We start from the raw sequence: 23712 nt of genomic DNA, 5'->3' as shown, positions 1-23712 counted from the left end.
GGTCACATAAGTGAGAGGGAAGGTAGATGAAGGTGAATATACTTGATATACTTCCTACATAAGAGTAAATATAGAATTTTTAAACCTGTTGAAATCACCATTAGAAGGGGACTAAGTTTGAAAGGAGAAAAATAGAGGGGATGAATCAATTCGGGTTATAATACATATATTCATGGAAATGTCACAGTGAAACACCCCATATAGCTATCCTAAACAAATAAAAATGCCTTTTTCTCTTTTTACAAAAACAGAGAACAAGAAGGTAAAACAGGTCCTGTCTGGGGATTGGTACCAGTAGGAGGGGGAGAATATAAGAAAAGGATGTTGGAGGCTGAATACTGTAAAAATGTACATGTAGAGATGTATGAAAATGGAAAAATGAGACCTGTTTAAACTATTCCAGGAATGGGGAGATGGGATAAAGGACAATGATGGAGGGAGTGAATTCAACTATGATACATTATAAGAACTTTTGTCAATGTTACAATGTACCTCCAGCACAATAATAAAATAAATAAATAAATTTTAAAAAACAAAATGGAAAAGAAAATTCAGTGACCAAAAAACTAAATGTTTCTCTGATTTCAATTTCAAAATGATACTTTGTTATAGAATTATGTGTATATTCCTTTCTGTAATCTTGCCTGCTATTTGAGCTTTCCACTTAAGCTAAGAAAGGATCCTTAATTTGTGGGGAAAGCTTTTTTGCTGCATAGATGTGAACTTTCCAGGTGCAGAAGACATCTCTCCTCCTGCAGGTTGATCAGGGACCTAGATTCATCTAAAGGCAACTGGGCATTGAGTTCTTTTGAAAACAGAAAATACAGAAGAGCAAGAGTGTAGAGAACAAGACCTCAGTGTCTTAGGTCTGAGCAGTCATGGGCCCATAGGCTCTTCCACATGTAGGTAACTTGCTCAGTTACCTCTTTATCTCCTACAAAATTACTGGCTAGAATAGTTCCTCTTCATTATGAAGTAGTTGTAGGTTAAAACTCCAGGACAATGGTTTTCAACATTAACCAGCAGCTTCAGTATTGTGCGGAAATGTTAGAAATTGAAATAATGGAACCCTATTCTATGACGCAATGAATAGAACTTCTGGGGATGAAGCCCAATGGTATGTATTTTCACAAGCTGTCTGCATGAGTTTATACACACTAAAGTATAAGAAAAACTTTTCTAGCTCTCTACCACTTAAAGTGTGTCACAAAACAACAGAGACATATTGGAGTGTAAGAAATGAAAAATCATGGTCCTAGGCATACCAGAATCTATGTTTATTATTATTATTATTATTATTATTATTATTGTGATGGGTGTAGGTACATTGCAGCATTGACAAAAGTTCTTGCAATATATCAAATATACAACACTTGAATTCTCCCCTTCCACTTCTCGCCCCCATTCCCTCTTCCCAGATTTCTGGAACAGTTTCAACAGGTATCATTTTTACATTTATATACTTGTGTACACATTATTTGTACCATATTCATCCTCCTGCCCCTTTCCCAACCACCTTCCCCGCCACTGGTGCCAACTCCCCCCACCAGAACCTGTTCTGCCTCCTGTTCTCAGATTTTGTAGAAGAAAAAACATAAAATATAAAATGAGAAAAATGACATTTTGCGAGTTTGAGATAAAGATAGCTACACAGTGAGTTTCCTTGTGTTGTTCCCATGCATATGTGTATTACAACTCCAATTGATTTGCCTCTTCCAGTTCTCTTCACTCCCTAGTCTACTTCCCATGGTGACCCTGGCCAGTTTAAAATTTTTATATTCATTCCTGTACAATTATCATATCAACCACATTCAAGTTTTTGTTTTCTTTCTGTGGCCCTATCCCTCCCATGCACAGCCTCCTTTTAGTGTGGCCCATGTCCCATAATATTACTGCATCTGTTTTAGGTCTGCAATCTGCATATAAGGGAGAACATGGGGCTTTTCGCCTTCTGAGCTTGGCTAATTTCACTTAAAATGATGTTCTCCAATTCTATGCATTTACCTGTGAATGACAAAATTTCATTCTTTGTCTTAACAAGATCTTTTGGTGATTTGTACACACATTGCTGTTCAAATAGACTACCAAAGTTTTTCATGTTTATTCAGGTGTGATTACATGACATGCCCTTCAGCTTCAGAAAATGGCAACACTTCAGTGAACAATGCAGACTCTGTTCACAGAAGCAGTGACTCTTTACTGAGAAAGGTATCTACCTTTGGCCTTTCCATTTATTCCTATCAAAGGCATCAACTGCAGGATAGGAAAGCCACTCCTGCCTTATTGCTTAGAATATTATTCTTGGAAGGTAGTAGTATCTGTATCTAATAGCTGAATCATTCAGACAAGAAGTTATATTAACCACAAACAGAGAGCAGGGTTGACAGCAAAAGAATCTCATCTCTTTAATTGTGATTGCTGAAATTTTTCAATAAACCCTATCTTATGCCTCAGAAACTACCGATTCTATCATTTATATTGAAAGAAAACAATAACCTAAACTAACCAACACAGTACTGAAGAACATCAAAGTTGGAGGACTCATACAAGCAGATTGTGAGATTACTTAAAGATAAAGAAATCAAGACAGCATGACATTGATGAAAGAATAATAGATTAACGGAACAGACAAGTGCACACAGAAAAAGACCCACACAAACACAACCAACTGATCTTTGACAAAGGAGGAAAGAAAATTCAACGAAGAAAGTCTAAGTTCTCAAGAAAGGAAGTCACAGTCAAAAATCCATATGCAAAAAATAAAACTAGGCATGAACTTTGCAACTTTTAAAATTTACTAAAAATAGGTCATAACCCAAAATATGAATTGCAAAACTGTTAAACCTCTGGAAGAAAATATAGACCAGCATATAAGGGACCATGAGCTTGGTGGTAAGTTTTAGGTACTATTCAAGTTAAGTTTATCCACCCAAATTAATTGTGTTGAAGTCCTAAACTGTAGTGACTCAGAATGAGAACTTAATTAGAAATAGGGTCTTTTCAGATATAACTATCTAAGATATGATCACACTGTAATAAGTGCCATGAGTCAGAACAAAATATGCACTATAGTTTATAATCCTATAACAATGTTGGTACATTAATTATAATTAGATGTGAGGCAAAATATTAATATTAGTGGAAACTGAGTTGTAGGATATGTGAACCATGTTCTCTGTATTATTCACACTAATTTTCTGTAATTCCTAATGCTGCTCTAAGATAAAATAAGAATTTTTATAGAGCTTAAAGAGTATGAATAATGGATAAAGCCATGATTTTTAAAATAAAGATGGACTTTTAGCTACTCGTTTTACTGGAGCTTCTTGAACTTCTTATAAATAATCAGATTTGTCTTAAAGTATATTTTAAATTATCTTGAAATTCAGAGCATAAATTAAAATTGCACAATCATAGTTGTTTACCAAAGTAATATATCAAATAATCAGGTATTTTTGAAATATTAAATTATGTATCTTACCTATATCTATAACACTTAAAGGATAACAACTTTTTTAACTAAAAATTTATTTTTAGAGTTGGTTTAGGTTCATTACAATAATTTTAAAATATAATTTGGAACTGAAAAGAACCAATAACAGTTACTTGCTTGGTTGATTACATGATAAATATTGTTCCTTACTATGTAACACTTACCAATAAATGCCAATAATAATTGCAACAAAATCTTTTGCTTTTAAAGCTGTGTAAAAGGCAGAAATAATCATGTAATCATCCTGTAATTATATGGTACTTACTATGCAATTACATAGTAAATATATTGTAAATTCAAAATAATTACATGGTTATTTGCATTATGCATAGTATTTAATCCAATTTTGACACAAAAAATAGTGGTAGCATCCAAAGGGCTGCCAGAATTTCTCTCACCTACACCATAAGATCAGTAATAATGGAAATAACTTAAGGAAATAATGAACAAATGTTTGAAAAGATATTATTGAAAACTACCCATTCAAATTTATGACATAGGGAGAAATACAAAGCAATGCAGAATGGGATTAGCAATTAGACAATAAATTATCATTTACAATTTATGCTAACCATGATTTTGGCATGGTGACATCTAATAATATTCCATCAAGAAGAATTGAATGAATACTTCATTCTAGATGAAAAATTTTGTTAAAATGTCATTGTATGTATTTCACAAGGATGATAAAAAGGATCTTTTGACATTTAATTATTAATATATTTTAACAGAAATATTTGAATCTACTTAGTATTATTTTTAAAAGCCTATAATATATTTGACTCTTTAAAATATGCTTGCCCTCAAATTAATATTCTGGCTTTCTGAAAATATAAACAAAATGTTTATCTTTAAGCATAAGTTCTGTAAGAGTCTGACCCCTGTACGGCATATTAAAAGAACATAGCAGGTTTTCACCGAACACAGTATGCAGAAAATCATATAAAACAATTGTTTTACATACCTAGAAATGGTCTGAAGAGCACATAGCAAGTGAATTTTAGTGAGAAGTGTGCAAGTCTATATCCTCTGAGCCACATTCCATTCCTACCCCACTGCCCCCATCTCCACTATGAGCTTCAATCTGTGGGGCTGCTGCTCCTTCCAGCTCCTACTCTCAGCAACTGGTTGGTCCCAAGATGGATGGCCCACTGGTGTTTGTACCTTCCCCAACCTTGTGTTTCCAAAACGTCGTTTGGGGCAGGTATGATCAAAAGGACCATGACGCTGAAGACACCATGAGACAGTATTGAGGCTTGGCCACCCATTCAGCCTATCTCTCAGGGTGGTTGCCACAGAAGGGATAAGCCATAATGACAGGGAAACACACTCCACATCCTGCCCAGTTTATTTTCTTCAGCAGAAGTATAACTCCAGGAGAAATAGGCATTGTCTGTCCTTCCATTTCTTGAGTAGTTGTATACTACTCAAGTATACAACTTGAGTATTGCAAGAGAAACATGCAATAAAGATAATAAATTTATTTTAATAGTGTGAAAAATTCACTGCTTCTGGGAGTAACTGGAGCAGTCAAAAGCATTAGAGTCCTTGGTACTTGGAAGGCTGAGATCAGGAGGATCAGGTTTTGAGGCCAGCCTGGGCAAATAGTTAAGGAGACTGGATCTCTAAAAAAAAAAAATCAGAGCAAAATGGATTAGAGGTGTGGCTCAGTGGTAGAGCACATGCTTTGTGAACACAAAGCCCTGAGTTTAAACCCCAGTCCCACAAAAAAAAAAAAAAGGGAGGAAGGAAGGAAAAAAAGAAAAGAAATACCTGAGGCAGGTTACTTATGAAGAAAGGATGTTTATTTAACTCAGAGTTCTTGAGGTTCAAGAGCATGTATCAGTTCAGCTCTAGTGAGGACCTTCTTTGCTGAGTCACATTGGAGCAAATAGCAATGGTGGCCGTACATGTGGAAGCAAGTAATAATATCAATAGACAGGAACCAAGAGAGAGTCAGGCTAAGGATAGAGAGGATTCAAGAGAGGTCAGGCTAAGGATTTTATAGCAACTAACTCTCACAAGAACACATAAAAGAAAAACCAGAATTCCTCTTGGGTGACAATGCCCTTAATGTCTAAAGACCCACACCTCAAAAGCTTCCACAACACTTCCCAATACCACCTCAGAAACCAATATTTCTGCTATGGAACCTTGGGGGACAAACCTCATCTGAATCATAACTGAATCTGCAGTGCAAATGGAATCAATTTAAAATGAGTTAGGTGGGTCTTCATGTAATATCACTGGTGTCCTTGTAAGAAGAGGAGATATAGGAAAGATAGCCATATAAAGATACAGAGGCTCACAGAGATAGTAACAGGTGATGACAGGCAAAGATTGGAGTGATACAGCCGTACAACAATAACCCTAAAGATTCGAACCACCACCCTGGAAGTTAAGAATAGGTAAAGAACAATTCTATTCAGATTCTCAGAGGTAGCATGGTCCTGTTTACACCTTGATTTCAAACTACTATCTTTCAGAAGAGTGTGAGAATAAGTTTCTGTTGTATTAAACCATACAATATGTGACATGCTGATATGGCAGCCATATAATACCATTATTTTCATGGATACAGATAAGTCTATACACGATATTTTTTTTATAATTGCATAATTACCTTAACTGACAATTTTTCATGTAGATTCTGAACATTGATATAGATGCACATATACATATAAATAATTGGGATTCCATTTGATAAATATTATATGAGTTTTTCCCATAACAAATATCAGATACTGAGTTGGTTAAATGATATAGATTTATTTTCTCACATCTTTGAAGCCTAGAAGTACTAGATCAAAATGTTGTAGGGATTGATTTATTCTGAGGCAAGTTTCATGGCTTGTAAATGACTATCCTCTCTGTCTTCACAAGGTCTTTCCTCTTTGCATACCAAAATTTTCATTTTTTATAAGGATGTAAGTCATATTGGATTGGTCCCTACCCTTAAGATCTAATTTTGACTCGATTATCTCTTTCAAGATGTTTTCTTCAAATAGTCACACTTGGAGTTATTGAAGGATGTGGGGCTAAGAGACAGCTTGTAACAAATGTGTAACCAATTTAACAACAACATTATAAAATATGCAGGTGGTAATGAAGGTGAACTGGAGAAGAAGAAAATGGATATGTCTACTCCATAGGAAGATATGGAGACATAGTAAGATTATTTTGGAATATCCAATTTGGCCCAATATAATCACATGAGTTTTTCAAAATGGAAAAAGAGGTGGAAGAAAGTGTTAAAAAAGATACAACATGCAATGTACTCAATAATTGACATTGCTTTTGTGGATGGAGATAGCAGGCTACGAGAAAAGGAATACAGGTGACATCTAGAAGTTGAAAAATACAAAGAAACAGATCATCCCCCTAGACACAGAAATGAATGTGGCTCAGCCAGCATGTCAATTTTAAAACAATTATACCAATGCCTAAACTTTGATCCACATAACTACAATTAATTTGATTATTAGCCCATGATATTTGTGGAAACTTTATAATACTTTATTACTAGATTTTTAACATACAGAGTCTATGATGATTAATCTTAATTATCAACTTGACTGGATTGAGTGACACCCAGGAGATTAGTAAAGCATACCACTTGGTATGTCTGTGAGGGCATTTCTAGGGATAATTAGATCTTGACTGTGCTGCCATACAAATGGTTTAACCCATTTTTGATTCAAAAGGAAGTCAAGAAAGTAGATTTGGGATATTTGGGAGGTGAAGATAAGTAGATTGTGGTGGTTCAAGGACAGCCTTGATCAAAAGTTACTAAGACCCTTCCTCAAAAAACAAGCAGAATGTGGATATTGTATTCAGTAATTTAGCTACTCAGGAAGCAGAGGTAAGAGAATCACAGCCCCAGGCCAGCCTGGACAAAGTGCAAGACCCTATCTGAAAAATAAATTAAAGAGAAAAGACAAAAAAAAAAAATGCTCAAGAGGTGGAACATTTGTCTAGCAAGCATGAGGCCCTCAGTTCAAACTCAGTATCATCAAAAATAAATAAGAAAAGAAAAAACAGTCAATGAGAATGGAAAACTGTGAAACCATTTGGGGTTGTTTGGTTTTGGTGAGGCTGGTGCACTACCACAAGACACCCTCGTAGCCATATTTGCTTTAGTAATTTTTGAATAAGGTCTCACGTTTATGCCCAGGCTAACCTGGATGGCAATCCTTTTATTTATGTTTCCCTCATAGATAGTGGGGATGATTGGCACATTCATACTCAGCTTTTTGTTGGTTGAGATGGAGTTTGGCTAACTTTTTGTTCAGGCTGGGCTCAAACTGCAATCTTCCTGAATTCTGCCTCCCAAACAGCTAGGATTACACAGTAGCGCCACTGTGTCTGGTAGGAATGGTTTTCTCAATGAATAGTATGAAGGCAATATTGTCAAGCAATAAAGAGTAGAATTTGGACTCCTACCCAGATATTATATAAAAATTCACTCAAAATGGACAGTGATGCAAATGTAAAAGCTAATGCTATAAAACCCTGAGAGCTATTCATAGCAGTAAGTCATAACAACTGAGTTGAAGAATAATTTCTTAGATATGATACCAAAAACACAAATGATAAAAACTATGTAAACTGAACTATTATATCAAAATTTAAATATTTCTCCTACAAATGAAGACATCCAGAAAATGTGAAGATATCCCATAAAACCAGAGAATATGGGAGGTACTGGGTATCAGTCATCACAATGGGTTCAAAATAAGAATTTCAATCCTATATTATAATCTATTCTAAACAACAGCAACAAACCCATTTTAAGTATATTAAGTGTATTCTCAAATTTTATGCATTGGTTTAATGCATCCTGGTTTTATCACAGATGTTAGATGCATTTTCAAGTAACATGACAACTACTGTTGCAAAATTTAAAATATTTTGTGATAGTTAATTCTAATGAGCATTTTATCCTTATATCAAGATTTTGCCATTTTCAAAACACATCTTGCATTATGTATTATAATATAGATTAAATCAAAATGCATAATGTTAACATCCAACTCTGTTGTTTATTCAGGTCAACCTACTTATATATACAAATCTGATATTTACTTCTTAAAATATTTAACAGGCCTAAGTGCCCATAAATCAGTTATGACAATCATTGTTAAGACAATCAATAACAAGGAATATGCATTAATTCAAATAATATTGATAGGCTCATGAACCTACATCAGTCTTCTGTGAAGTAAGAAAAATGAGACATCTTCCAAAAAAATCAATATTTTTCTTTTTATGTCATTCACTTGAAGATTATCAATAATAGATTATTTTTTCACCTTATGTGTCCATGGCGTAACTTTTAAATACAGACATTTACATTTTAATGCAAAATGATAATCTAGAAGGAACTGGGAGGCTATAAGTGACTTGCTGTAAACATTTTTGAAGTTGAATTCTCATTTAACACATATGTGTGTGTATACAGTTTTACTTATAACACATACACACACCTAAGCATCTGCGTGTACTTGTGCTGTTCAATGTCTGTGTGCAGCAGCATCACAATCTGTCTTTTCACACGCACACTTCACCCCTGTGGAAAAAGCTCATTTGTTTCACTCTGAAGGTAAATTACATGAGGAAAACAGAAGAATTCTCAGTACACGTCTTTTTAGCCCTTGTGAACTGGGATGCTATACAGGTATGTACTTAGGTAAAAGTACAAAATGTGAAATTACAATACTCATTCATCAACAAAAGAAACATTTTAATTGGTTATAGGTGGAAAATATCTACTTGACAGTCAGTTTCTCACTTTCACGTAAGTGCTTTGCTGCTCGGATGCCTAATCTTGTTTAGTGTAGGGAAAGTAATTTGACATGAAAGTACCTAGATGGCTGCCTAAAATTAATTGCCAATTAAAAAAGAAAAATGTTTGTGCTACTCTATAAACAAGCCAACGTATAAACCTTTCAGTCTTGCTGTTTTATTTATGTCTTTATAGATCTGGTTTCAAGCTATTTGCATACAATTTACAAATTCATATTATGATTCTCCACTATATTTATGATTTTATAGTTGTATATATTTTACCTCCATGAGAAATATTTATTTCTGTATGCTTCTGTTGCTTATTATTTAACAAAAACATCACATTGCATTTGATAGTTTATGTGTCTTCTTTAGAAGAAGACATTTTTATTTGGAAAGAGGAAAGAAAATACATTACTACCACGAATAGACACAGATTGAGCACAGGCTTATGTGAACAACATAACTGCACACACACACACACACACACCTGCAGAATCCTGCCTTTCCAATTTAGAAAATGTTCCATACAATTTATATCTATGTTAATCCGAAACATAGAGGGTAGTAATTATCCTTTTCTTTACTTTTATTGGGAGGGGCAGTACTGGAATATGAGTCAGGGCCTGAGCTTTCTGGGCAGGTGTCTTCCTCTTGATCCACACCCCTAGCATCTTCTTGCTTTAGGTTATTTTGCAAATAGGATCTCACACTTTCTCCCCAGGCCAGCCTCAGAACATGGTCTGCCTACCTATTCCTTTCATATAGCTTGGATTATAGGTGTACAACAACCAGCTTGTTTGTGGAAATGGAGTCTTCATAACTTTTTGCCCAGGCTGAGCTTGATCTGGGATTCTTCTTGATCTCTGCCTCCCAAGTAGCTGGGATTACATGCATAAACCACCGTGCCAGGCTCAAGTTTAGTAATTTTTTTAAAGAATGAGATAAGGCTGTTTCCCAGATGAAGGAGCTCTCTGAGGAATTAAAAGATTCTGTCTAAGAAGTGAATTATTATTCACTTGAGAATCAGAAATGGCAAAAAATGAAGTAATCAAATCCTTAGTTGCCTCCTCTAAACAGGTTGATTTGGATTAAAAGTTAAATCTGGGCCCATTATACTAAGAGAAAATCAAATAGTGAAGATAAAGCATCTGTGCTCTAAAAATGTTAGAAATCAGTAATAATACATACAGCTAAGATGGAGAAAAAATGAAGGAATAAATTAGTGTTTAACCTAGATATAACATAAAAGATTAATGAGATATTACCAACAGTATAAAATGTAAAATAATGTAAAAATAGAAATGAACCAATTCAGGTTATATTACATGTATTCCTGGATATATCATAAGGATACTTCCTGTGTAGCTTCCTTAAACAAACAAAAATACCATTTTTTAAATAAAATTGGAGAACAAGAGATCAGGACAGGTCCTGTGGGGGGACTGGTATCAGTGGGATGGCGTAGGATGTGGAAAAACAATAAAAGAGGGTGAATATAATACAAATACTGTGTACACATGTATGTAAATGGAAAAATGAGACCTGCTAAAACTATTCCAGGAGTGGATGGGGAAGTATTAAGGAATATGATAGAGGGACGAATTCAAGTATGATATATTGTAAGAACTTTTGTAAATCTCACAATGTTCTCCCAGCACAATAAAAATAATAAATAAATGAAATAAAATAAATAAAAACTAAAACCCAAAACTCTAACGGGCTCTCTTTGACAGAGCTATGCAATCCATAGGGCACCAGTGATGAGTAACAAGACTTCACTAAAGTTAAAGGGGAAAAGTCTGGGAGGAAGTTAGAGGAAAGGAGAGCGGGGAGGAGATGGTACTGAGGGGTAGAGATGGTCAAAGTACACTACATGTTTATATATGAATACAGCATAATGAAAACCACCACACACTGTTTGGGGGAGAAGGGGAAGAGAATGGGTTTAAGGGAACATATTCTATGCATCTATGGAATTATCACAATGAAATCCTTTTGTACTATCAATGTATGCTAATAAAAATTAGTAAAGAAAACAAAAGCCCAACCTTATCCTCTCACTTTGTTTAAGTGTTAGAATTTTATACCCACTATCAAAGACCTTTTCATTTAGTATCTGGGTCATAATTTTGTAGGGCCTCATGCATATTTAATACTTGTCAATATCAGCCACATTTTCATAACTTCCCATTTTGAAAGTTTAACAGCTTTTCTGGTTATGTAACATTACAGTGAGATAAATGATGGTCACTTATTTGAGGTCAATCATGCCTCAAAGCTATCACACTGTACCTATAGGGTACAGTGTGATTTACCAAAATAACATTTTTATTTATTTGTTTTTATTAGGATGTTTTAATTGTATAGGGAGATTCATTGTAACAATTCCAAGTAGGCTTATATCATACTTTGGTTAGATCACCCCCACAGTCTTTCCCCTCCACCCTTCCCCACTCCACTTAAAGCAATTGCAAGAGATTTCTTTGTTCTATTTCATATGAGTATGTGAAGTCCATCCACCATATACCCTCACCTTAATCTCCTTCGTTCACCATCTCACCTCCCACAAGTACTCACCCCAACACACACATACTGTACCTATTTTACAATAATGTTTTTCATTATTAATATTTAAGTTGGTGTTTCAAGGGGTTTCTCAGTATTTCCCCTCTGTGAGTCTACTTTACTTTGGTCTTTTCAACCCCTTCCATTGCTCTCCCTTACTGTTTTACCTTTCACCCCCCATTTTTAATGGCTTTCATTATATATCCTTATATCCTCTACCTACACGGATGTCATTTTTTATATTGTTGATGTTCTATCATTCTTTTTTCCTTTCCCTCCTTTCAGAGAGTAGTTCTACTATTACAAACATGTTCTACATATGAGTCTGTATATGATCATGTTTGATTTTGTGTATATGTTTATCTTTTAATTCTGTTTTCCATGTATGAGAGAAAACATGCAGCCTTTGTATTGCTGAGCCTGGCTTACTTCACTTAACATGATATTCTCCATTTACTTTCCAACCACATGTCATTCTTTCTTATGGATGAATAAAACTGTTGTGTATATATACCACAATTTCTTGACCCATTCATCAGTTGCAAGGCATCTGGGTTGTTTCCATAGCTTGGCTGTTGTGAAGAGTGCTGTGATGAACATCAGGGTACAAGTGTCTCTATTGTATTCTGACTTAGGTAGATGCCCAGGAGCAATATCACTGGATCATATGGCAGTTCTACTTTAGCTTTTTGAGGACTCTTCATACTGCTTTCCATAATGGTAGTACTAATTCAGCATTTTACTTTGTTAGAAAAGAACACATGCAAGTTTCTTAGTTGGAGTTAAATAAAAAGATACATCTTATTTCACCTGTACCAGTAAACTAGACCCAATGATGTTCTTAATTCCGTTCAGTTTACCTTCTTTCTCACTACCACACTATTTCCTCATCACACGTGGCTTTATACCTACTGGGTTCTCTTTTTCTTGGGTCTTTATTGAATTATGGCACAGATATATTTCAAAGCCCTCAGAACAGCACTTCAGCTTCCCATTATATGACTGCCAACTGAATCCAGTTCTATCGATAGTACAATTGTTGCAACTCTTCCTTTGGTCTTGCCTTTCCTTCCCTAACATCCCTGCCTTTTATTAGCCACTCAAGTGAGGGAAACTTGTTGGATTCCTACAATAAGTTCTGTACTCTGAGAGCTGTCTTTACAAAGATTTTTTTTTAATTTTCTGTATGGTAGGTATCAATAACACTTTGAAAAGAATGAAGTAAGTCCTCTTGAGTACAAACTACTCTGACTTTGTATACTTGAGACTTTAAAATAGTTTCTTTTTTTACATCTCCCTTCTTTAATTCCTTTGCTTTTAAAAAAAATGTTGCAGGTATAATAATTGCTTACCATTGATTACCCAAACAGGATTCAGTAGGAGATCTGCTCCAAGAATCAGTTTTACTTAAAAATTGGAAGGGAATGATATGCATACTGTAGTGTATGTAGTGTTATACTATTAACAGAGTAAATATATACATATAGTTATGTCAAATTGCATGCATTTTGAGCTAAAAAAGAGATTTCAAGTAAATTTCTAGCTTGAATTGCATTGTCAAGGTAAGTAAAGAAGGGTTGAGCTGTGATATGGTTAACTGTTCATGAGGCCAATACATTCACACAAGATTAGTGGTATATTCAAATTGCAGAATGTACAGAGTACTAACTCACTTATTTTCTCTCTCTCTCTCTCTTTTTTTTTTTTTTACTTTTTTTATTGTTGTGCTGGCTGGGAGTACATTATGGCATTTACAAAAGTTCTTACAATATATCAAATATATCTTACTTGAATTCACCCCCTCCACCATTCTCCTTCTGTCCCCCAACCCCCATTCCTAGAACAGTTTCAACAAATATCATTTTTCCATTTACATACATGTATACACAGTGTTTGCACTATATTCGCCCTCCTTCACCATTTCCCCATCTCCTCCTCCTCCCACCAGTACCAACTGGTACTTTCTTCTTATCTGTAAGCTTTTGTCTATATTTACAGAAGTGTATGTGTAGCACTTAGAATGATTTCTCATTCACAAATGCAACATAAAAACTAGCTGAATAAATGAGTAAAATTGATATTCATGTTTGTTACTAGACTGTAAGCATTTAGCATGAAGGAATAGTGCTTGCTAGGTCATGTCTAGTGTGCAATGTGGCCTTGTATATGTTTAGGTGGAAATGTTTGCATATACATACACTCTCAGAGAAACACTTTGGTCTTTACATTTCGTCTTGTTCATCTAGACTTTTTAGAACTTTTTCCTTCTAAGTTATCTTACCTCATATATATGGTTTATCATACCACTAACATAATTGACATCGAAGTAGAAATCCCATTGTGTAGATATTTTGATCCCATAATGCCTTAAAGAACAGATATTTCATGCTTGGCTGACTGTAGAGCAAAATAAGTTTTTAATTAGTTTAAAGATGCCCAAAAGATTTTCACATATCGCACATTTGATAAAATTGTGATGTACCTTAAATATTCATTAAATAAATGTTAACCTTCTCAGAAGAGTAGATGTACAAGAAAGAAGCCTAGACTAGAGTCAGAAAACTTTGCTCTGAGAACTAGATCTGCTACCATAAGCCATGTGTCCATGTGTGAATCACTTAGATGCTCTCATTCTGCTTTTACTTTTGAACTTGCTGAATATAATATTTGAAATACTAGTCCTCTGTGTAGCTGTGAGAAACAAATGGAATAATGTTTGGTAAAATGTTATATAAATTATAATGCACTGCATAAACGTTGCTCTATTAACTGGCGTTTCCTGAGCAAGCACATGCTAGACATTTTGACCAGTTACTCCAACAGATTTGACAAACTGAGCTTCAAACAAATGATATAAGACTAAAATGGGTCCATTTAGACATCACTGAATTTAATCTTTATAACTACTTCAATATTGGCTGATCTAATAATGGAAACAAAGTACCATCATTTTCAAAAGTTTTCATTCCAAATAGAAAATAAAAACATTCTCCAAAGATACACTATGATACAACTACTGCACCTGCACCTGAACCATTCTAGGTTATGTGGTATAAACTCATGTTAACCATATATGTTGATCCCATATAACAATCTGATTATCTTCTATTGCACATTATCATTCTAGCTTTTCCTGCTATTATATTCAGGATTTAAATTATAAAGATTTGGTAACAATTTTAAACATTTAAACAAAGATATAAAGTTTTTAGAAGCTCTTAATTGTTGTGGCTGATATTTTTAAATGTTTATTACCTTGTTCATATGAGTAATAATATGTTTATGAATCTGAATTCTCTTTGAGAATTAGGAAATTATCAAAGTGTATATAGGTAAACTCTACTACCCAAAATAGCTTGGGATTGTATCAGGGGTTCTGTATGTTTTAAGTGTTCCATAATTGCTACTGATGGTTCAGCATCAATACAAAGTGTGTCAGTGTGTGTGTGTGTGTGTGTGTGTGTGTGTATGAAATCTGAGAAATATAATCATCTATGGAATTTGTTATTTCAAAGATTACTTTTTACAAATTGACCTTTGTAGAACTGCTTTTCTCTTATATATACATATTTTGAAAATGCAAAATGACATGAGCAAATGTTTTAAATTCAGATTTGTAGAAGAAGTATAGATAATTTATAACTATTTAAAATAACATATCCTAAACCCTTATTTCATGAAAATACAGTAATTTATTTACCTGTATGGACAAAAGTAGCAGATATTAAAATATTTCAAGCAATATTGTGCTTCTCAGATATCAACCATTAATGGGTGGCTGAATATTTTATATATACCATTTCAACTATCTTAAAGTAGATAGTAAAATTCAATTTAGAGCATTAAAATTACCTTTCAATACTAAATAAACCATAGGTATACCCTACGCTTCTGAAACTAATATAATTATTATTAGCTTGCAATTCTTATCTCAGATGGTTATATAGATAAAGTAAGCCCTAAGTAACATTAAACTGGCCAGTTTAGCATTCTTCTCAGTAATGAACCTGACATGGCTGTTTTGCAGAGGTTAATGATAAGATAGGACTTCACTCACATTATTTATTTACCAGTCTTATTCTTACTTCCTATGACTTCTTTCAGTCATAGATAGTAGATATTTATTAAACCTTTTTGACTATTCTAGAGAATTTCATGTAGGTATAGATGCAGATATGTAGATACAGATATCTACATTTACAGACTCCAGTCCATCTAGAAAAAGATATTTTACAATGATGCCATTTCACAAAATTGAAGTCTTATATAACTACAAGCATTCAGATTTGTTTTATTCAAAGACTTTTTTCTAAACTATCATTGGTAAATTAGAATTTTGCCTGTTGTTAAAGTACATTTTAAATATCTTTTCTCATTATCCAAGGAATATTTCTTACACTTATTTGAGAATAGTCTTCACATTTAACTTTGCTTGGGAATTTATTAGTCTGCATCATTCTTTATATGTAAAATATAAATATTAACTATCCTTCCTGATTACTTTATAATGTGATAAAATTAAAAATAAAAGGCAAAATCATATGAAAACACCTTGAAAAAATACTTCTACTATAAATTAGAGGATTAAAAGATTTCCATTTTTGTATTTTTAGCAATCTCTAGGAACTGGATTAACAATAAAAACCTTCACTTTTATGAATATTGTTAGTGAATTACACCATTAACTAGGAGGTCTTGAGGTCAGAATTTAATTTCTTTTCTTAGTAAGCCTTACCTTAGTTATAGAAGCAACGTTGAGGTAAAGAGAGATGACATAGAACATACCCAAGAAAGTAACTAAACCTGAGCACTGAAAATCACACCAGACATAGAACAAATGTTTCTGAAACAAATCCTTATTTTAAACAATGTATAAACTAATTTCCACATTTCACTCAGATATTATCATCTAAATAAATTGTGTATCTAATGGTCTGGGGCATAACAAAATACTCTGTGTTATTCAACTTTTTAAAATAATGCTGAATAATAAGCAGTCTCTAAAATCTCAGTGGCTTACAACATGAGCCTGCACTGCCTGCTCATTGATTTGTGGAGTAGATATGGTGCCTGTGTTTCAGGTTGTATATCAGGTCAGCGCTGCACATATGTCACTTCAGGACCAAACTAAAGAAGCAATCATTATCTACAGCATTTTTATTTTTTTATGTTGCTGACCAGGACAGCTAGAGTGCAAAGCAAACATGAAAAGTTCACCTTCTGTTAAAATTCAAAGCAAGTTTTCAGACCAAACCTAAACTCAATGACATAGGGAAATACACACTATTCTCACTAAAAAGTATAGCAAGAGCAAAGGTAGAGAGAAACATGGTAAAATCTACTAAACTCTCAAAAGTGAAAAACAAGTTAATGCACTTGTATAACAATACAAAGAAGAAGTGAAAATATTTATAATAAGCCATTTAAGAGTTCAGTGACAACATAAGGTATATTTGACAATATGTCTTTAAGACATTTAGTAAGTAATCTGAAAACTGCCATCTTTTGGTCGGGTCACTCTCGGGAGACAGTTCTCCCTGTGTCTTTATATTATGTGAGTAAGGCACTGATGCCCTTTATCCACAATTATATTTTAAAGGATTTTTGCAGAGCAAACAGACTTAGAAGATAGACATAATGTCTCCATTTAGAGCAAAGGGCAAGCATGTTTAAAGCTCAATGTTTTTATGTACTTGAAAAAAATCGTCATTGTTACTACTTTTCAGAATTATATATATGTGGCTAAATCAAGCTTGTTAACCTTGTTATTCAAATTATATGTTCATTTATAGATTTTTTTTGTCCGTTTTATTTATCAATTGCTATGAGAAATACATTAAAACCATCCATTCTGATGGCATATTTGCCCATTTTTTGTGATTATATATTTTCTTGTGCTATGTATTTGAAAGATACATCACTAAGTGCATGAAAGTTTAGAATCATAATATATTTCTATTGAAATGAATGCTTTTCGCATTCTTTGGTAACTCTCTTTATAATAATACTGTTTAAATTAGCCCCTTTTTTGGCAATATAATACCTGAATTTCTGTAGCATTGGCTGACAAATTCGACTCTGTTTCACTATTCTGTATGTTGGAGACAATGTAACTCAGAAACCTCAAGTTCTGATGTCTTCTTGATTTCCCAGCTTTCAGAAGTGATACAATATATGGGTCCTCGGGAGGTCAGTTTCAAGGCATTGTTCTGGAAGCCATTCTTGGATTTTTTACTCTGTCATCAAATGGTTTTAAACACCTATTTCCTTATATTAAATATCTTTCTTCAAATTCTCATGAACTATTCTATCACTGAAACTCACATTGTACTCTACCTTATGTCACCACTCCAGTGAGGGAATCTGGGATTGATTTCTGGTTAATTTCAATGAATATAATTATTTCCAAATAGAATGCCAGTAACCTCTATGTGTAAAATGCATATGAGTTTCTTAAATTATCACTTGGCCCCCCTTTGATAGACCAAATGAATGCTGCCAGATCACCAACTACAGGAATGGGGATCACAAGACTATATAAATGAATGGCTGTTTCACACACTACTGTGTATAAATTGACAGTAACATGATAAGCTTAAATCTTAAATTTTTGAATAAAGCTATGGTAGAGAGAAGAAAACTTTTATGACTTCTCTAATCAAAAATTAGAGCCATGAGCTGTAGGCTGAAAAATTATAACACACATTAAGTTCTTCTTGTTTCTTATGTGCTAATTGAAATAGCACATATATGCTAATAGGGCAGAGTAAAAGACTGATATTGAGAAAGGGGTGATATGTTAAAGGATTTTTTTTATTTAAATGACTCTGGAATTTTCACTCTCGCTAATCCTCATTTGCCAGTGGAATAAGGCATTACCACCTCATGCTACCTCTCCTGCCTGTTGGTGCTCACAGAGCCATTGCTGCATCAGATCCTAGCACACCATGTCAGGGTGACAGAAAGTTTACACATCATAAGAAATCCTGTATTTTATTATGGTGTATTAGGCATAAAAACAAAACCTTAAAATTGCGGGTTAAAGTAATTTCTCTGAGGTTGTTCAACCAAAAAAAAAAAAAAAAGGAAGAATATGGCTAAAGACTGAATGATTTATCGATACAAATGTATACACCAGAAACCAATGCTGTTCAACAGGAACCATACAAATAAATTTATTCTATGTATTTATTTATTTACTTATTTCAGAACTGGGATTTGAACTCAGGGCCTCAAGTTTGCCAGGCAGATGCTCTATCACTTGAGCCCTACTTCCAGCCCTATTTGTTCTGGTTATTTTTGATAACAGGGTCTCACATTTTTCCTAGGCAGACTTGGACCATGAGCCTTCTCTTTTGTCATTTTTTTTTTCTGTTCAGAAGGGGATCTTCTGAATGTTTTTTGCTGGACTAGCCTGGAACCCCAATCCTCCCACTGTCAGCCTTCCAAGTAGCAAGAATTATAGACATGAGCCACAAGCACTGGCTCATAATTTTAGTTTTATATTAGCCATGTAATAAGCACAAAGAAAGAGGTAAAGTTAATTTAGTAATATATTTTACTTATTTAATGTGTTTGAAATACTATCACTTCAAGTAAAATAATATAAAATATTACTGAGTTGTTTTGCTTTCATTGATCTTCAAAATCCATTTTGCATATCTCAATTCTGAGGCTAAACTGTTATAATAAATAATCCATTTGTTTCAATATAATAAAACTTAAGAGTACAGAAACTAGATTTTTTTTGCCTAAGATTCCCCATATTGAAAATTTTTTCAGTAAAGGAATTAAGTACCATGGTATAATTTTTATGAATATACATGTCACATTAACATTTCTATTAACATTGTCAGGAAAACTTGATAGGTAGTTAGTGAAAGAAAGCCAAAATAATCTACTGTTTATTTTTTTAAACAGAGAAAGAAGAAAGGAAGGAAGGAAAGTAAATGAAAAGAAAGGAGGGAGGAAGAAAGTGATGAAGAACAGAATTAAGGAAAGAAAGGAATTGCAGAGTAATAATGGGTTCTTAGAAATTAACAATATTTCTAATGCATATATAGCACAATAGCAATGATTACAGTTACTGGACAATAAATAAACTGAAAAGTGTTTCTTAATATAAAGAGCCAAAGATAAAAGAGCAAATGTGAGAGAATACTTAACAATAATTAACTTCCAGTGGTTTAGCAATCTCCTGTAAGAGTTTCAGAAGTAGAGAATGGGGTACAACAAACGAGAAAATATTCTTTAAAAAAGTGAGTCTTCCTAAAATACTTAGTAATAAGCAAGATGAAAGAGAAACTGTAAACACATACAAATCCTTCCTGTAGCAGACAAAAATCAGACTGATCTCAGACAAAAGTGTCAACACCCTCAGATTCCACAGCACAATGCTGCTATATCTTGAATATTTTTTAAAACAATGAAAGAAAATAATTTAAAACTTAAATTCTAAGTTAAACAGTTTTTGAAGTATCAAGCAAAATAAAGGCCAATTCCAGTTTTAAAGTAATGAGAATTCTTGTTACCTTTAGCTTCTGTTACACTAAAAAGTCTCCAGAAGAAGAAAGACAAATGGACACAAGACTGTGAGGATGAAGATAATGTGGCAAAATGTACCCTGTAGAAGGTAAAATAAGTGAAATTATATTTTAAAAAATTAAGTGTTCAGTAAAGTGAGACAATTGCACTTTGATAATGTTCTAGAAATACACAAACTATAGCCCCTTCTTCAGAAGTCCAAATAATATATGTTCTTATGAAGTGGATAAATTTACCCATACATAATATATTTAAAACCAACAAAATTTTTTAAGTAGAAAAATTTCTTATTATTTCAATGCATAGAGCAAAAGTTTAAAATTATAAAAAACATACATAACAGAACTAAAAAGTAAAGAAATGAGAAGGATGGGAAAATTATTAATCTTACAGTCAAGTATATAATGTAAATATCAAAGTTGATTCTTTTAATTCTTAGAACATTTAATATACTCATATACTTAAAAGAGGTTTGATTTATACTTAAGTTTCTCTTGTTTAAAGTTCACTTTGAATAAAAAGAAAGTCATTTTGTCTATGTCCTAGTCTTTTACTTTATTGTTCATAGTGTGTTTTCTAATAAGTTTTAAAAATTCTATTTTTCTGCTCCTGTTTTCTTTTTCCCAGCGGAAGCAGAAATAAATATACACATTTGAAGTGCCTGGCAAAATACCTTCACAGTTCTCACAAACAAAGACAAGTTGAAAATATCTCTTGTAAGAAGTTTCTATTCAAGTGAAAGATGTAAAAAAAGAAAAAATGGAGTGAGGTATAGCAAAAACACCTGAATGAACAAGGTGGGTAAGTAGAAATCTAATAGTGCACAGCAGAACTTCTACAGGGGTTCAGAATTCTACCATCTTACTTAAAGGGTTGGGACAGAGTCAATAAGTCCCAAATCAGTCTTTCTGTATTAAAAAGAGATGAAGGAGAGACTCTAATGAGATTAACTCATATTCATAGAGCTAATGAGAGCATGAAAACTTGGTCTGTAAGCAGCACCCCGTTTGCTACACATCGAATACCCTCATCTAGTTATTAGTTCTTCCTCCTGTAATCTGCCAAACAGTGAGAGACTAGAATTTTAAAAGGTGCATTGCCAGAGAAAGCAAGTTAGTGCTGAGCCAGGGAAAAGGTGAGATAATGAGATTGACATTGCTGACACTGGAAATCTGGTGATATAAAGATTAGTTTACAATCAAATTACTCTCATATTCACTTATAGCCAAATAAGTAAAGAGGCCACCTGTAAAGTATTTTCCCCACGAGTAATGGTGTGGAGACCATTATAATAAACACATGTTTTAGGCAGCAAGGAATTCAGTGGAAGTTGCTAGACACACAGGTTGTTTAAACGAGGCAGGATTCTCCTAAATGAATGATTCATCCATAGTAATGACACTAATTCATTATCAAGTTTCAGTTTATACCTATTTTCATTTTTTCCAATCTGTTTCAGTGCAATTGAAGTGGTGGTTTGTTGTGTTGTTGTTTTAAAATGTTGTTTTAAGTACATAATTTTACTCCATTTGTGCCAGGAAAATGCCCAAACACCTTCATTAAAAATAAAGCAAATCTGTTCAACAGTACTCTGAACAGCAGGCACTATATGCTTTATTGAACAGAAAAGCTTTAACAAACCTTATCTCGCACACATGTTCATTCTGCCTGTGTCTGTTTATGTTCTCGAATTTCCTGAAAATGTGGGTACAATAACAAAGTAGTGTTTAGCTACCCTACTTTCTTGGCCAGGTGGTTGATTATATGGTTTGGCATATTTTTTGCAGGTGATATACAAAATCATATATACCAGCTGCTCAGCCCACTGAGTAATACTTTGCTAAATGACACAACCCTGGCCATACATAACAACATGTAATGATGCTAGAGTGATATCTTCACTGGATTCATTTAGCACTGAAAAGAATTCTCTAAGAAAGACATTTCCCTGCTTTCATTTCTGTTTCATGCTGCGTAATGTTGGCAAGAATTATTCATGGCACATGTGAGCAATTCAAAGAAATATTGTAAAAAAAGAAAAAAAAACGCGGCAGCTTTGCAGAGGTGTGCACTATCTGCTTGATGACTTGGCATACTGCCCTTGCACTTGGCAGAGCACCCTGGCTCCTGGCGCAGGGAACATTATATATACTTGCCATTGGGCCTCTACTATGCTACTTGCTGTGCATGGTCAGTATCGACCAACTGCATAAACAACCAGATGAACCTTGTATCTGAGGGATAGCAAATAGCATTTGAATTATTTTACATAAATCTGAAAATGTAATCGCGGTTGACATTCCTATTAGTATTATATCTGAGCACGATGATCATAATTGAGTAACATTAAATTTAGTTTATTGAACAGCAGTCTGCTGCCTGCTTTACTGTGACTGTGATCTGTGTAATGAAACCAGCAGTACGAAAAATTCTCTCAGTTGGTACACATCCTGGAGAGCAGCCAAAGTATTTATTGCTATTTGTGCGATTAATGGCCATATTGATTCTTTTCCCCCCTAGTAAATACTAGATAAGTTGTGCTGTTTTCTTAGCTCTTCAAGGTTTGTTTCATCTGTAATTAATGTGACTAAGAATAATACTCAGTTGTTCTTAGTAACTGGTTTTCATGTCTACAGCATTTGCAACTTACACATTGCACTGATTTGAAATGATTAAATTGGTAAGTGGCTCTATTGCCAAAATAATCCCATATGCTGAAGTATGATTTATTAATGTTCAAAAATCAGAAGGTAAAACTTCACTAGCCAAACCGCTATGGTGGTTAATCTTCTGTTCTTCCAGCTCATTCCATAATCCTCAATGTGACAACCAATTCATCACGCTGAAATGGCAAATTCATATAAATCATATTTCCAAGTTCTACACGCAGTCAATAAAATATATTGCACATTTCCCATAAATAATATGATATAATGTTAATTTATTTTTCAAATTAAAAACTTTAACTACCCTATGTGTTTATCCATCACACTTGTAAATAATGAGTCTCATTTTGGCCCGTCTACAAAAATCACACTGCATGGGAAAGAAGGCTTGGTATTCTCTCATTCAGGAAGAATTCATAGGAACACTGGACAGGTCATCCCCTACTCAAAGGTAGCCAAAACTTCTGATAAATTCTACTTCACTCCTATTCCTTAGTGGGTAGATTCAAAATTCTTCAGTGTATTTTCTAACTTGGAAGAGGGGATAAAAGAAGGCAAGTCATTGTTGGCATGTTCTGTGCATGCATACTACTAAGGGAATTAATCTAAACCCCACAGCATATTCTCCTCTCTATTCTTTTATTTCATTCTCAC

Source organism: Castor canadensis, chromosome 10 (genome assembly GCF_047511655.1).
Source record: "Castor canadensis chromosome 10, mCasCan1.hap1v2, whole genome shotgun sequence".
Taxonomy (NCBI): Eukaryota; Metazoa; Chordata; class Mammalia; order Rodentia; family Castoridae; genus Castor; species Castor canadensis.
This window is presented reverse-complemented; position numbering follows the sequence as displayed.